Source organism: Macaca fascicularis, chromosome 7 (assembly GCF_037993035.2).
Source record: "Macaca fascicularis isolate 582-1 chromosome 7, T2T-MFA8v1.1".
Taxonomy (NCBI): domain Eukaryota; kingdom Metazoa; phylum Chordata; class Mammalia; order Primates; family Cercopithecidae; genus Macaca; species Macaca fascicularis.
In genome coordinates, this window is record NC_088381.1 from 123,564,317 (window position 1) to 123,579,448 (window position 15,132).

General features: G+C 43.0%; 1 long non-coding RNA gene across 4 annotated transcripts in view; it reads left to right on the forward strand.

Annotated features, from left to right (window-relative positions):
• LOC141407286 (uncharacterized) overlaps nucleotides 1-15,132 on the forward strand; it is a 52,943-nt gene that overhangs the window by 12,454 nt on the left and 25,357 nt on the right. For all 4 annotated transcript variants that reach the window (XR_012415818.1, XR_012415816.1, XR_012415817.1 and 1 more), the window contains exon 2: nucleotides 13,268-13,346. This is a non-coding gene — a long non-coding RNA (uncharacterized lncRNA). The remainder of the gene's footprint in view (nucleotides 1-13,267; nucleotides 13,347-15,132) is intronic.

Here is a 15,132-nt window from a genome sequence, read left to right on the forward strand (position 1 = left end):
TCAGAGATTTAAAATAAATAAGCACAGGTTTGTATTAGGGACTGGCAGCCATTCCCATCAAAGTCTGATTTTGTTGAAGTGTTTCCCTGAAGGCACCTTCATCTATCACAAATACTTACGAATAGGGGGTATTGCCCAACAAAGACCTGACATCGACTTTTGTTTCATTGTTCTTGCTTCTTGCCTTCTTTCCCCACTGTGATTCTGCCTGTGATCACTTCTGCTCTCGTTGAGGTGCAGTTTTTCCTTTATTCTCCCCATTCCATTTTACTATGGACCATGTTTGTTGGTCACCTGAGGCAGAGCCAGTAAAGCATGTTCTCGATCTCTCCTGTCCCTTCATGGTGCTGCCCTGGGGTACCTTTGGCTGCCACAGAATCTCTTCCTCAGTCTGGGGGTTCCTGAGGTGACCTTCTTGGCTGTTGTATGAAGACCATTCTGACTCTTCGTACATCGTTCTCATCCACACTTTTCTTACTATGGTGATGTTGACTTCTCTTTCCATCCTTCTAGAATTCCACATCTGCCTTCATTTCCTTCCTGCTAGGTGGAGAGGATGTTGGACTAGGAGTTCAGGTCCTGTGAATACTACTTACTAGCTAGTTGGCCTTGAGACACAGGAGGACCCCACTGAGCCTTTGTTTCAGGCATAATTATAACTTCCATGTCTACTTCCCAGGTAAAGGACTATTTATTTTGTAGCCTAAATTAATCGGCCTAGGCTCTTCACGTAGAGTTATCTAAATAGTCCACCTTCTTTTCCATTTCGAATATTTCTGTGGGTCAGTCCCAAGGCTCTCATAAAGAAGCCCTCTCTGGGAGTGTCTGCACTGTTCCACCAGGTGCAAGTGATCTGCCAGCCAAGGTAGATTCTGCTGTGGCTTCCCTGGAAACCAAAGCTATTAGGGGTTGTGTCTGAGCTCATTAGGGCGGCTATGACTGATTATCATAGACTAGATATGGTTTATAAACAACAGAAGTGTATTTCTCACAGCTCGGGGGTCTAGAAGTCTGAGGTCAGAGTGCAGCATGGCCAGGTTCTGGCAAGGCCAGGCCCTCTCCTGGGTTACAGGCTGCTCACTTCTCTTTGGATCTTCCCACGGGAGGAAGAGAGCAAGAGTGAGAGTGAGAACGAGAGGGATAACTCTCTGGATCCCTTTTATAAAGGCGTTAATCCCATTCAATCCACCCACATGACCTATTAACCACCCAAAGGCCCCACCTCCTAATACCATCACATAGGGGATTAGGATTTCAGTGTATGAATTTTAGGGACACAAACATTCATTCCATAACAAGCTCTGTTGCCAAAGGGAAGTGCAGCTCTCTCCCCTGTGTGTTGCCTTCTGCAAGAAGGGTCCCAAAGCGGTGTTGCTTGAACCTCCATAAGCTAGAGTTCCTATTCCTCTCAGTTACCTCTCTCTCACCTACAGGCCTGGCTGGAGGTGGATTCCTGTAGTACCGCCCATACTTTCATTTTAAATAACGTCTATTCTCCTTTAACAACCGAGGACAAATACATTGTGCTCAACTCCCTCTTTCCTTAGGATGAGTCCTACCTTCCTTCCGCCCTCTGAAAATAGACTATTTGCTAGGCATGCCTTAATATTTTAAAGCCCATCAGGTGAAGAATCTTGAGTTCTTCCCAGACTTTCCATGCATGTTTCCTGTTGTCAGGCCTGTCCCTGTGGCTCCTGAATATATTGAAGTCCCAGTGGTGGACAACAGAGAGCTCTGACTGAAGACAAGAGCTCTGTTTTAGTTAAAAAAAGTTTCATTGTCATCAGAACTATCCCTCTCTTGTCTTGTCCTTCATGGCTCTTCTTCCTTCTTCAGCATTTCAACCTTGATTTCTTTCTTTCATCTTAAATATCACCATAAGGTGTTTAAAACTGAAGGTGTGTCAAAATGACAAAGGATTTGCTTCAAGGGGCTCCCCTGGACAAATTTCGGACAACCTGAGAATCAAAATTAGTAATAACAGTTATGAGTAATAACTCATTGCTATAAATAGCTCATTGCTATAAATATCCATCTATATTTATACTAAATAAAAGGGGAGGGTAGAAGGGAAAGCCTTTCTTTATAGAAGAATGCCAATTAATAAAAATGAATGATAGAATTACAAAAGCACCATTTTCAACCACCATGGTGATTGAAATAATTTTCATTATAATATTATTACAATTATTTTTATTAATTTTTATATTATTTTAATTATTACATAGTAATTCAGGCAAGAATTATTAGTGGTTTCTAAAACCATTGGCTGAGCCGTTGTTGGGGAAGAGGATGTTCACAGTCTCAAAGTATCGTCACATAGATTACTTACTAATTACAAAGGGAAAAGGGAACTTTTATGGTGGAGAAATTTGGCAGACACCGCTATAACTAAGTGATCAAACTTAACATCAATAATAGACAAATCATCATTATGGCCTTTGGTGTGACATATGAGGACACAACACCACCTGCATAGAATTCCTGCCAAAAATGTTGAATTTGAATCTAATCAAGAAGAAACAACCAAATAAACCCAAATTGAAGGACATTCTGCAAAACAACTGGCCTGGATTCTTCAAATAGTCAGTGTCATAAAAGACAAAAAGTCTGGGAACTATTCCAGATTAAAAGAAACTAACAAGACATTCAACTAACTGCAATGTGTAATCGATGATTGGATTTTGGATACTGGAGGAAAATTGGACTCTAAAGAATATTATTAGCACAAGTAAGAAAATTTAAATGTAGACTACAATAGTATTACATCAATGTTATAAATGTAATCTGGTTAATAAAGAAACAGTTAAAATTAAATTTAATATTCATTATTTATGCACATGTGTCTCAAATAATCTCTGTGTTGTTTTAAAAAATCTCTATATCTTATGGGCTGGTCCTTACTCACTCCTTCTCTAATCTTCTCTCTCAATTTTCTTTCCTTTACTTTTCTGTTAGAGGGAACTAACACAAAAATAAGGGAACGTAACCAAGAAATGGCCGTTTGAAGGGTACCATTATTAACTGGTGTTTCCCTTTGGGACAATTGTGGTATAGACAAAGCCTTTCATGGCCAGAGCCACTTCTGTTTTTGTTGAACAAGGGCTTGCATGATACTGGCTTGAGCTATTTTTACTTCCTTTGGACCCTGATGGTTGACTTATTTGAAAAGCACAGAATTTCCTTTCTTTGCTCTTTCTAGCTCTGTATCCAGGGCAGGAGCCTGGAACCAGGGAGGCTCCATAAAAGGGTCATCTGGATTCTGTAGCTCCTTGAACTAGACCATGGGCAGTGAAGCTGGCAGTTCCTTGCCAAGAAGAGAAAAGCTATTGTTTCAAAAAAATTATTACTTTTATTTATTATTATCTGAGTTCCAGCAGTCAAAATGCCTGAAGGAGGATAAGGTTGATTTCATAAACAATAGAATTAAAAAGAATGAATAATTATGTAAGGACAGACTTTCTTGCCAAATACAAATCTTTTTCATGGCTTTGGAGGCATTTCCTTGGTTTTGCTTTTTGAGTTCGGGGAGGAGATAAATGGAACTTGATGTCAGGAGTGTTTTAAAGAAAGGATCACACTGTCAGAGCCAAGCCCCTGGTTGGGGGGATGATGAGAGAGATCCAGACAGGTCTGGGTGATCCTTGAGCATAGTAACCTGCACTTTCCTGCCCATGGTACAGCCCAAGGAGACCACATACTTCTTAGAGCTCTTCACAGGCATCCTGGCCCCGCAGAGGTGGAGAAGTCACACATGACTGGGCAACAGCCAGAGGGCTCTGAAGTTAGCCTCATAGAATCCTGATACCCCATTTAATGCAAAGAGAGTACCCAAATGTCCTTATTGCCTCCTGAAAGGGCAGGATGGAGCTAGGAGAGGACCACAGTGGGGATGAAGAAGACACAGTGTGCATGGACTTTTATTTAAACTTGGCAAGATGAAATTCACTACCATCAGCAAAATGGGGACTCACATTCAGAAATTAAAATTAATTTCTGATTTATATACAGTTAAATACTTTTATTTAAATATTTTTTATGTAACTAAATTTGCTATTATTTAAAATTAAATAATAACATTTCTGATTTATATAAAATTAATATTCTACTTTGACAGTCAGAGGCTGTGAAATTTGAATGGCTATGCTTATTCAAGCATAGGTTTAGCTGGAGCCTAAATGAACGAGAAGGCACTATTCTGGTGTTACCCATGGCAGACAGTGTCTGAGTTTTCTTGGCTTATTTTGGTTTGGATTACACGATTTCTCAGGACTGTAAGACTGACTATTTGAGCCCAGTTCTCCTGGTTCACCTGGGATTCCTGAGAGATAAAGAGGGCTACGGGAGGCTTGTGATGGCTCCTCCCCCTTTTCAGGCCTCGTTACTCATCCTCAGTCTGCACCCAGTGGCCTGAGCTGTGAGAAGATGGGTGCTGTGGTCTGAATGTGTCCCCCAGAGTTCATGTGTTGGCAACTTAATCCCCAACACAACAGTGTTGACAGGTGCTACCTTTAATGGATGAATGTTGTTATTGTGGGAGTCGGTTTGCTATAAAAGCAGGTGTGGCCCTCTCTTTTGTCTCTCTTGCCATATGATATCTTCCTCCATGTTGTGACCCAGCAAGAAGGCCTCACTAGATGCCATCCCTTTGGTCTTGGACTTTCCAGCCTCTAGAACCATGAGCCAAATAAATTTCTGTTCATTATAATTTGCCCAGTCTGTAGTATTCTGTTATAGTAGCAAAAGATGAACCAAGATGATGGGAATGGCTGTAAAGGCCCTGGGGGCACAGGAACGTGAGGGTGCCCGCAGGAGAAGCTTATCATCAGCGCCTAAGAAGTAGGAGGCTCTCTTCTACCCTAGATGGCAGGGGTACCTGCTGCACATTTTCTTTCAGCCATGCAAAGCCTACCTTACTTTTCTGGCAGGCAGGGATGCAGAGCTGCGATGAGCATGGAGCATGGTAAGAGGCATCATTTGCAGATGCGAGCTCCCCTCCTCTTCCCTATCCCCTCTCACTGGCAGTTATACAGTCTCTCTTTACAGTACGCAAGGCTGCACTGGGTGGCTGCCAGCTGTGGGCGCCGTTTGGTAGTTGTAAGGGAATCACACAGGCAAGTATGACCTTTGGAAATACAAGGCGGTTACTCGGGAGTCTGTAGCTTTAGGAGCCTTGGGGAGACTGCAATTCAATCTGTATCCTGTGGCTTTGAGTTTTAAATCTCAACTAATAAACTGTCCATTACATGAAAGACTCACAGATCCAGGAACCAGAATGCACCGTTTTGGGGAGGAGAGAGTAGGGCAGGGTGCCTCCTTCATCTCCAGAACAGTGTTGTCTGTTACTAAATGGCTTAGGACAGCAATGAGGTGGGGAGCTGGCCTTTGGCAGTTTTGGCGGTCTGATGAGTGGTTTATCTGTTGTTAAAGACTCTTATTCCCTCTCCTCCTCCTCAGTCCTCCGCTGATCCCAGCGCTGCAGGCAGTGACAGCTGGATCCTGCCTGGCCGTGCTTGCCTTTTAATGGAGGTGCAGCCCTCTTTAGACACACACAAAGCAAGGGTCAGCTCCCAGCCCTCCAGGAATCTGGCCCTGTGGTGGGGGGCCTGCTCATCAGGCACCTACCCTACAAGGAGTGTGGGTTCAGGGCACAGATTAGCAGCCAATTCCTTTATCCAGAAAAATGGGAATGACATGGGGCTGGAGGAAAGCATGATGGGAAACAAGATAAAAGGAAACACACGATAATGCAAATACAACTGTACAGGAAATCAGGAGAATAAATGAATTTGTGAACGATGAGGGCAAATGCAACTGCGCTTTACCTCCCAACTGTTTGGCAGCTAGGACAAAGATTGAAGTATAATAATGGGAAAGAGAATTTCTATTAATAATGATAGCTAAGATTTTCTGCCTTCTAGGTAGCAGGCACTGTTTAGGCACTTTACCGGGATTGTCTCATTTTATTCTCACAAGAGCTCTGTGAGGAGGTACTAGTTTAATGCCTATTTTACATATGAAGAAACAGAGAGGAAGGTTACATAACTGGTAAGTGGTGGACCGAGTTACAACATTACTCTGTCTGACTCCAAAGCCCAACCTCAAACTCTCAATCTATGCTATATATACTGCCTCAGCATATGGAAAAGGGATGCATAGCTCTTTCTGTCTTCGTCATCAAACCAAAATCTAGATTGGGGTGCCCCACTGGCCCAATGGGCCAACCCTGATTTTACCCAGTCACTACTGTGTCTGTAGTCGGAGAACAGAAAGCTTGTCTCAGGGAGCAGGTGCAATGAGGCAATGGGAGTTGCCATTCCAGAAGGTCACTTAGAGGCAGAGGGGCAGGGAGACCTTGCTTCTTTTCAGGCTTTTGCCTATTCCAGTGATGAATTCAGAAGTGAGGACAGCTATGCTGAAAACTAGGCATGAGGATAAATTTTTTTTTTTTTTTTTTTGAGACAGAGTCTCACTCTGTCACCCAGACTACAGTGCAGTGGCACGATCTCGGCTCACTGCAACCTCTGCCTCCCAGGTTCAAGCGATTATCCTGCCTCAACCTCCTGAGTAGCTGGGATTACAAGCGTGCACCACCACACCCAGCTAATTTTTGTATTTTTAGTAGAGATGGGGCTTCTCCATGTTGGCCAGGCTGGTCTCAAACTCCTGGCCTCAAGTGATTGGCCCACCTTAGCCTCCCAAAGTGCTGGGATTACAGGCGTCAGCCACTGTGCCCAGCCGAAACCATTTCCTTTAATTAAGTATCATGTCATTTCATCTGACCCATCTCAGGTGCCCTCATTCTCTTGGCCTCACCTGCGTTCCAGACTCAGGGCTTGCTCCACCTCAGCTGCTGCAGTGACACTGGCTCTGGCAAGGCTCTGATGTGGGGCTGAGGCCCAGAATCTTTCTGCCTCCTCCCTGCGGCACTGCTGGATGTGAATGAGCATCATGCCACAAGGTGTGCCATCTGGCTCCCCGGGGGCAATAGGTCTTTTGATATAACTCCGAAATTCAAAGTGTGACTGTGGGTCACATTCTACCAATGAGAATGAAGTTAGGTGAATAAATTCCCTGTCCATTCTTCTCTTTGATGGACATGTTTTCTCTATATAGCTTGGCCTGTGATGTCCTGTGTGGCCAAGAAGATACACATGTTGGGAATTGAATGCATCTCTTGAAACTTGTTGAGGAGCAGTGGGCAGCATTTACGCTCCATCCTTCCCTGACTTGCTTTCCTTTTTCCTCAGGTGCACTGCCCTGGCACTGTACTTCCTAAAGCATTAGCCCTTAATCCTCGTCTCAGGACATGCTTTCAAGGAATTCAGGCTGAGAGTGCTCTAACATGGGCTTTAGAGTAAAAAGCGAAATTTCTTCTGAAGTTTTCCTCTAGATTACTGTCCTGTCCCATTTAGTTTTAAGGAAAGATGACTTTGGTTCATGGATTAGGCTGTCCAAGAAGCAGAGCCCTGTGGCTCTGATGTGAGAGGTATATACTTTGCTTAGGGGTCTGATCTCTCAACCTCAAATGCTTGACGTTACGCGATTATATTTTAAGCACCAGTTTGTTGTTTACCAGAGGAACATGAGAACAGCACAGACCCACTCCCTCCAGATGTCCAAGTGGCCGTGTATGTTTCAGGGACAACCAAGATGAAAATAGACTGATGCATTTGAAGCCAAAGACTGCTCAATGGGTTCTTTTGGGACAGAGGTACATTCAGTCTCTCTATGGTAAGTTTGATTGGGATGAACTGTTCATTTCCTTGCTGCTGACCTGGTCCTGCCTTGATGGCCCCATCTCTTCTCTTTTGTCTCTGCCCTGGTAGGTGTGCCCTCTGCCTTCACACACGACTGTACTGAGATGATCCAAATTCCTCTGGCTGAGCCTTGTGTCTTTCCTTCCTAAAAAGTTAAGTGGTGGTTCAGCCACAGAGGACTGAAAATCTGTTATGAATTGCTGGTATGAGAAAGCTGTGGCCACAACTTTCCATTTTAATCACTTAGAATGAGTTCCCTTGCTCTGACATCACTGCCAAATTCCTGTGGGACTCTTCACAGATGAATTCCAGATAGCTGAGCATCTTGTCGACAAACAGAAAAATAAGAACTGGAACATTTTTCCCCACTGAATTAAAAAAATGCTGCAAGTGAGATGTCCTGGTTTCCTATGACAACGCCCCCTCCTTTTGCCAGTCACTTTAGCTAGTCACATCTGTTGCTCCCTGGCTATAGAGAAGTCACTGCGAGGAACTGAGGAACCATGTGGTTGCTGGAGGCTTGTTTTCCATACCCGTTTCTATGGGTTCTCACACAACAGTGACACAACCTGAGATTTCATGAGCTAATGGATCTCTGAAAACCCAATTTAAATTTCTAGGGTTTGTGAAATGTTCCTAAGTGGTTCTGTAGCTATTACAGTGAAAATACTAGAGCAAAGCCTCCCCATAGCAAAGCGGTTGAACCTCCATTCCAAGCCAAATTATGAGAGGCTGCTTTGGTAATATCAATATGAAAGAAATGGCTTTATGTGTGGGAGAAAAAGGATCAGTCCATGACTTCAGAGTGCCCTAGGCTGGGCCAGATGGGAGGTAAGATGGAAAAAGGTCTTTGAGGATCAGAGAAAGCAACCTGGCAGAACCTACATCACTCCGTGCAAAACCCATACTGCTCTGTCCTTTTCCACTTCACAATCTTCAGGCAGACCGCAGTGAGGCGCAGAGGCACATCGTGGAAACAATGCCCCACAAACTGAAAATGGAGCTTCCCCTGGAGTCCCTGTTTAGAGGAAAAGTCACTGAAATTTATTCTCCGGGGGTCTTCAAAGAAGTCCCATTTGGGTGTATGGTATTTTGGGACTATGGCCTCAGAAGCAGTGGCTCTCCAGGCCCCACTGTGAAAGGAGCACGGTGGTACAAAAGGTTTAGGTGTGATGAAAGGTGGAAGACTTGGGTAAAGGCAGGCAGGAGGCACTTCCGGGTATGTGAAGTTGAAGCATTAGTTTTCACATGGAAGGGCTGCTCTGGTCCAGGAGCTGGAAGCAGACAGAGAGTTCTGAGCCCCCGTTGCCCAAGCCTGGGATTTCTTTCTCCACTCAACATCAACTCCAATCCCATTCCCCATTCTGGCTTGTGAGACTCCCTACCTTGTCTGGTTCCCAGGAGCAGAATAGATTTGGGGGCCCCATGGACAGAAGGATCCTCACGCAGGGTCTGCTTCTAGGATCAACATGACCCCCTTAGTTCCTGGAGTCTGAATTCTTCTAGGAAGAGCGTCCCGCTTCCCCATTTTAAGTGCCAATTTGTTGTTTACTGGATGAACATCAGAATAGCACAGGCCCATTTCCTTTCAGATGTCCAAGCGGCCACATATGTAGCAGGGACCATCAGGAAGGAAACAGACTGATGCATTTGGAGTCCAAAACCTTTTACTAAATGAGTTCTTTTGGGATCACAGACGGATAAACAGAAATATGTTCTCAGCATTTTCTTGTTCATATCTTTGGTGCCAGGGTGTCTGAGTGCTCTTTTGTTGAGAGCTGCATATAGAATTCACTTTAGACTACTCAGCCCGGGGTCTAGTTTCTCTCTCTCTCGGTAGATTCAGCAGGACGGTGAGTTGACAGGTCACCATAGCCCTTCCAAAAGCAGACATGGCCTCTACTCAGCTAATTTTGTCTCCCAACTTTTCTTTGGTCTGTGTGAACCTTTTAATAGCTGGGCCAGACCATTCCTACGGAGACAGTTGAGTAAATTCCTGTGGAGCAAGGTAACAGGATAGCATTTCCTTGGTGGTGTATTTCTACCATTTTTTCTACTTCTTGTTTTGCTCATCTCTCTTCTCCTTCCCCTAATGACTTTGTTTTTTTTTTTTTGGTTAACAGAGTATGGGCCCTGTCAGGCTGTTGAGGCACCCAGAGTTGCTGGTTCTTCCTGGAGTGTTGAATTAATATTCAGTGTCGAGTAAGAAAAATACCTTACTCTGGAAACTCAGGACATTTCTCTCTTTCTCTCTTTCTTTCTTCTCTCTTTCTCTTCTTTCTTTTTCTTTCTTTCGACAGAGTCTTGCTCTGTCACCCAGGCTGGAGTGCAGTGGAGCAAGTCAGCTTGCTACAACCTCTGCCTCCTGGGTTCAAGCTATTCTCCTGTCTCAGCCTCCCCGAGGGGTAGCTGGAACTACAGGCACATGCCACCCTGCCTGGCTAATTTTTGTATTTTCAGTAGAGATGGGGTTTCACCATGTTGGTCAGGCTGGTCTCAAACTCTTGACCTCAGGTGATCCACCCGCCTCGGCCTCCCAAAGTGCTGGGATTACAGATGTGAGCCACCGTGCCCGGCCAGGACATTTCTATAGACAAAGTTGCTTCTCTGTGCTGAGGCACACTAAATTCAAATCTTACTTTTCTAACAATCTGGAGACCTCCTAGAACAATGATTTCCAAATATTTTAAAGAATTAAACTCCTCCTCAAATGATGTATTAGACAGATTGCGCAGCAGTCCTGGCTGTGGAGTGGGATAGATGCCCCACCCTTTTGGGCTTCTTTCCATCTCCCTCCCTTGGCAGCCATCCATGCGCCGCTCTGTGAGCTGTGACTCTGTAGAACAGGGAGAAACTATGCTGGTGGAAAGTGTGAGCTGATATGTCTTGGTATTTCTTGACAAGATCATGATACTGCTAAAGACTATATATGTTGCTGGTTTGACAAAAGCATGCTTGTATGTCTATGGCACAGGTGAGCTATGGCCTCTATGCAGAGCCATTTGACAGTTAAATATAGTTCCTGCCTAGAGGGAAGGAACAACTTAGGTCCTGGAACAGGCACACAGATATGTGTATGGTGGTGGGTGCTGGGTGTCTACATTTCCAGGTCGTTTCCACCATGACCTAGCCCAGAAAAACGGGAAGATGTGAGGAAGGCTTTTTGGGAGCCACAAGTCTGCTTAGGGGCCAAACAGGAGAGATTCTTCCATCATTTTTGAATCAAGGTTTCTTGACAGTCAAAAAGCCAAAGCGTTCCCCTCTGGGTTTCCTTGATCCTATGTTGGTTCAGTGAAGCTCATCTATTCCAGTTGACTTGAAGGTCATTGATAACAAATTGATGATTTGGTGACTGTTACATGACTGTTCGATTATGAGTTTCGATTGACCTCTGCCTCCCCCACAGGTTCTTAGCACCCATGTTTCCTATCCTCATTGTGGGCGGGTACTGTGAACCATTCACTACTTGTGCTTGGGCTGAGTCTTTCTCAACAAGCACAGCTTAAGAAGCAAGAACAGCTGGTGGAGGTGTGTGCTCTGAAGGCTGTTGACTGACAAGGCCCTGTATGTGATATTAACCTACCCCGGCCAGCTGCTGTTACCTCTGCAGCCTGCAATCAGCAATAGTGATCATTCTCTGTGATCACAGACATTGTTTGTTGCAGTCCACTCTGTCATGTGAAAGAAGAAATGGGCTTCATCTCATAAATTACATCCCATTAAATTCTAAGTATTTCTGAGAACTCAGGAAGAGGAACAGAGTAAGTTCTGTTTGTTCATGACTGAATAATTGCTAATTGGTTATTCATTTTAAAACACACAGAGACTTACATTTAATGCTGTTGTCTTTATCTGGAGAGAGATTTGTTTTGTTTGACAGAGCATAAGCTGTGACATCTTGGAGAGGTGCAAATGACTTGATCCTACCTGAAATTCACAGGTTTGAAATTTTAAAATTTCCTTTAGGTGAGAATTAAAATAATAGGTACTAAATTACCTTTCTAATTTATTGGTTCCATAACATTGCAAAAGTACCTCTCAGGCCTGATGGAGCCCTCCTACTCCATCCATGGGGACTTTTTCTCTCCCTGGAGATGGGCAGGAATTCCTTCTCTTTCCCCACCCTATGACACTTCCTTAAAACACTCTGTTCCATAAACCATCTTTCTTGGTTTATTAAAAAAAAAAAAAAAAAAGCAGTGGTACAATGAGGTTCAATATGCAGAATATGCCATGCATAGCTTGTGTCAAAGGGCTGACAGAGTTGAAATAATGAATTTCATTTATAAAAGGAATGCAGTTGACTACTAATGGTTTGAGTTTTCTTCAATTAGTGATGATGAATTTCCCATTCACCCATTCAGTAAATATCAGTTGATCATATTCTCTACATTCCAATCTTACCCTATCCTTCTGCTCTTTCTTTACCTGCTCAGAACTTTCCTGCTGTTTAATTATCTGGTGCTAGGGAGGTGGTGAGTGTAATCGTGGATGAGAATACAACAATATGAATGAACCTCTGGTTCTTAGCACAGTCCTTTAACCTATAGAGCAATTGTATTAGCCGTCATTTCCTTTTTCTGGTAAGTGAGATTTCAAAATAATTACTGTACATTAGAGCCATCCTGAGGAGTCTAAGAACATGGGCTCCAACATACAATTCAAGCCTGAGCTTGAATTCTAACTCTGCCACTTACTGTACAGGACACCTTGGGCAAGACACTTCACCTCAGGGTGTCTCAGTTCTCTCACCTGTGAAATGGGATAATAATGCTACCCACCTCTTAGGGTTAGTGTGAGGATTAAATGAGATAATCCTAAAAAGTTCATAAAATAAGAAGTGGCACAGGGTAAATTCTCAGTAAATATTAGCCATGATTATAATTGTAATCATTTTTTGATCGCTTTAATTTTTCTTAGTTATCATGGAAAATACAGTTGTGAAGAGTGATCATTACATATAAATAATGACAATAACCTTTGAACTTACCTGATTCTTGTCTAAAAGCTTGCTATGAAAGATGCTGTCCTGGGGCATGGTATACTGTTCTTCCTTCTATCCTACATGCAAGAAAGGAAGGGCATAGCAATGAGATGGTAGGTTACCGTGGAAGTCAGGAGACACAAAGTTGGGTGTTATACCTTCTTGATTATGGAACAACTCTGTGTGAATTCTTCAGTCACTTTCAGGTCACCTTTTCCCATGTAAACAATCAAACTATCAGAAACCACAGTTTGTGGCAGTGAGAGCCTTGAGACGTGTATGTATTGTGGTTTATTATATACTTTCAACAATTTTGTGTATAATGTGGTGCAAGTGAGCAAAAGCACACATCCTTGTGAGCCTACTGGGTTCCATGGAAGTCTTTTCTTTTAACATGGTAAAAAAAAAAAAATCCCAAATGCTGTCATTTATTGAGCCTCTAGTATGTGGTTCTATATATTTACTATCTCATGTATTCTTTAGGGCAATTTGAGGACTAACTTGTATTATTCTCATTTTTCAGATAAGGAATCTGAGCCTCCAAGAGTTGCAGTGACATGTTCAAGCCACATGGCTAGTGAGAAGCAGAGAAAGGACCTAAGGTCAGAGCAATCTTAAGTAGGTCCTCTGTGGTCATTGTTAGTGTGGTTTACTTCCAGGCCAGACCATTTCCTTGCTGCTGCAAGATTCTCCAGAACTCTCCTTTTCCCCCTGGGAAGTGGTGATTGGCTGCTCCACCAGCCTGCGTCCTTAAGTGACTGTGCTGGGCAGAATGCCCTGCCAGCTTGAGAGGGACCTGTGGTGTGGAACATGAAATAAACCTTTGTGGTTTTCATTTATTGAGATTTGGGGGTTCTTTGTTACTGCAGCATAACCTGGCTGATCTCAAACACAAAATCTTAATGATCTGTACACAGATTGAATACTTGGTGCCTATTTCAAATATTTTTTGGAATAGGAAGGAAAACCCAGAATCCAGGAAAGCAAAGTCTTGAATTCTAAATTCTCATGTTTTTATTGACAATTTGGTAAAACAAGCAAGCAAACAAAAACACACATAAATAAACAAAAACAAAAACAAAAATTAGTCTTAAGAAGTTGTTTTTCAACCATGCAAATAATCACAAGAATCGTTGTTTTAGTTTTCACATCTTATCAGAGGCCTCTTCACCTTCATTTCTCTTGGTACTGTATCTATGTGGCCTGAGGAGGAATCATGGCTATGACATGGTTTGTGCCTGTGCAAGCAGATTGAATTTATTTCTGTCTGAGCCCATCCCTATCTGTCATCCAATTATCATCAATAAATATTTAAATGTCAGGCCAGCAGCCCCAGAAGGGAGCCCTGGGTATTAGGCCTTTGCGAGTCCCAGCTGATCGTTATTAATTCAATGAATGTAGTTGTAAATTGGCTAAGAATACACAATGGAAGCGATTACAAGTGCTCTTGTCAGTGTGGCTCATTCCATTGAAAGATGGTTCAGATTTGCTTTTGCCTCATTCTAAGGAAATATGAGATGCAATTTGCTTCAAACTAAATGCTCCCTTAGTTTCTTGCCCAAATATTCAACAAGAATAAGGCAGGTTGGAAGGGCTGTCTCTGGAATGTATTGTTCTGAATGACTTAGAGGTTTGCAGGGTCACTTTTTGAACTAATGTGAATTGGCAGGAAAACACTTTCCACTGAGATGAATTATGTGCTTAGGGTTACCTGATTTTTTATCTGAGTTAGAGAAGTCAGAGTAGATAAAAATGAAATGACCCATTATTAAATAATCAATGAAAAAGCTACACTCCTGCAATGTTTCTGGATCAATATACAAGTTACCTTTCAGATAGATGGATTATTCTTGTGTTGTTCAGAGCAGAACAAAGCCCACTTCCAGCCAGTCTCCCCAGATGCACTCTGTGTGAAAACAGAGAAAGAAAGCATTAAACCATTAGGGACGAAAAAGTGGGGTGTTGTCCACATAGCAGCCCTTCTCAAACGGTGCTCAATGAGACTATTCTTGGGAATGTGTTTGGTAAACACAGATCCAGGGCACAGCTGTTGAAGGTTAAGGGCGAGGTGTAGAAGAGGTTCTGGGGACACGGCATGTTCATTCCCCAAGGGCAGGAGCATCAATCAGCAAGAACTGCCTGAAAGACATATTTCATATGATCTATCAAAATTTAAATTGCTCTACACTTTGTCCTAGCAATCCAATTTTAAGAATTCGTCCTGCAAATGTAGCTACACACGTATGCAAAGATCTTTGTGTGAGGAAGTTTCTTGTTTGTGATGGTAAAAACATAATCACAAGTTGAAAATGTCCATCAAAATGGGAATGATTAGGTAAACTGTAATATATCAATACTGTCAAGTACTATCAGCTGTTAGAATGAATG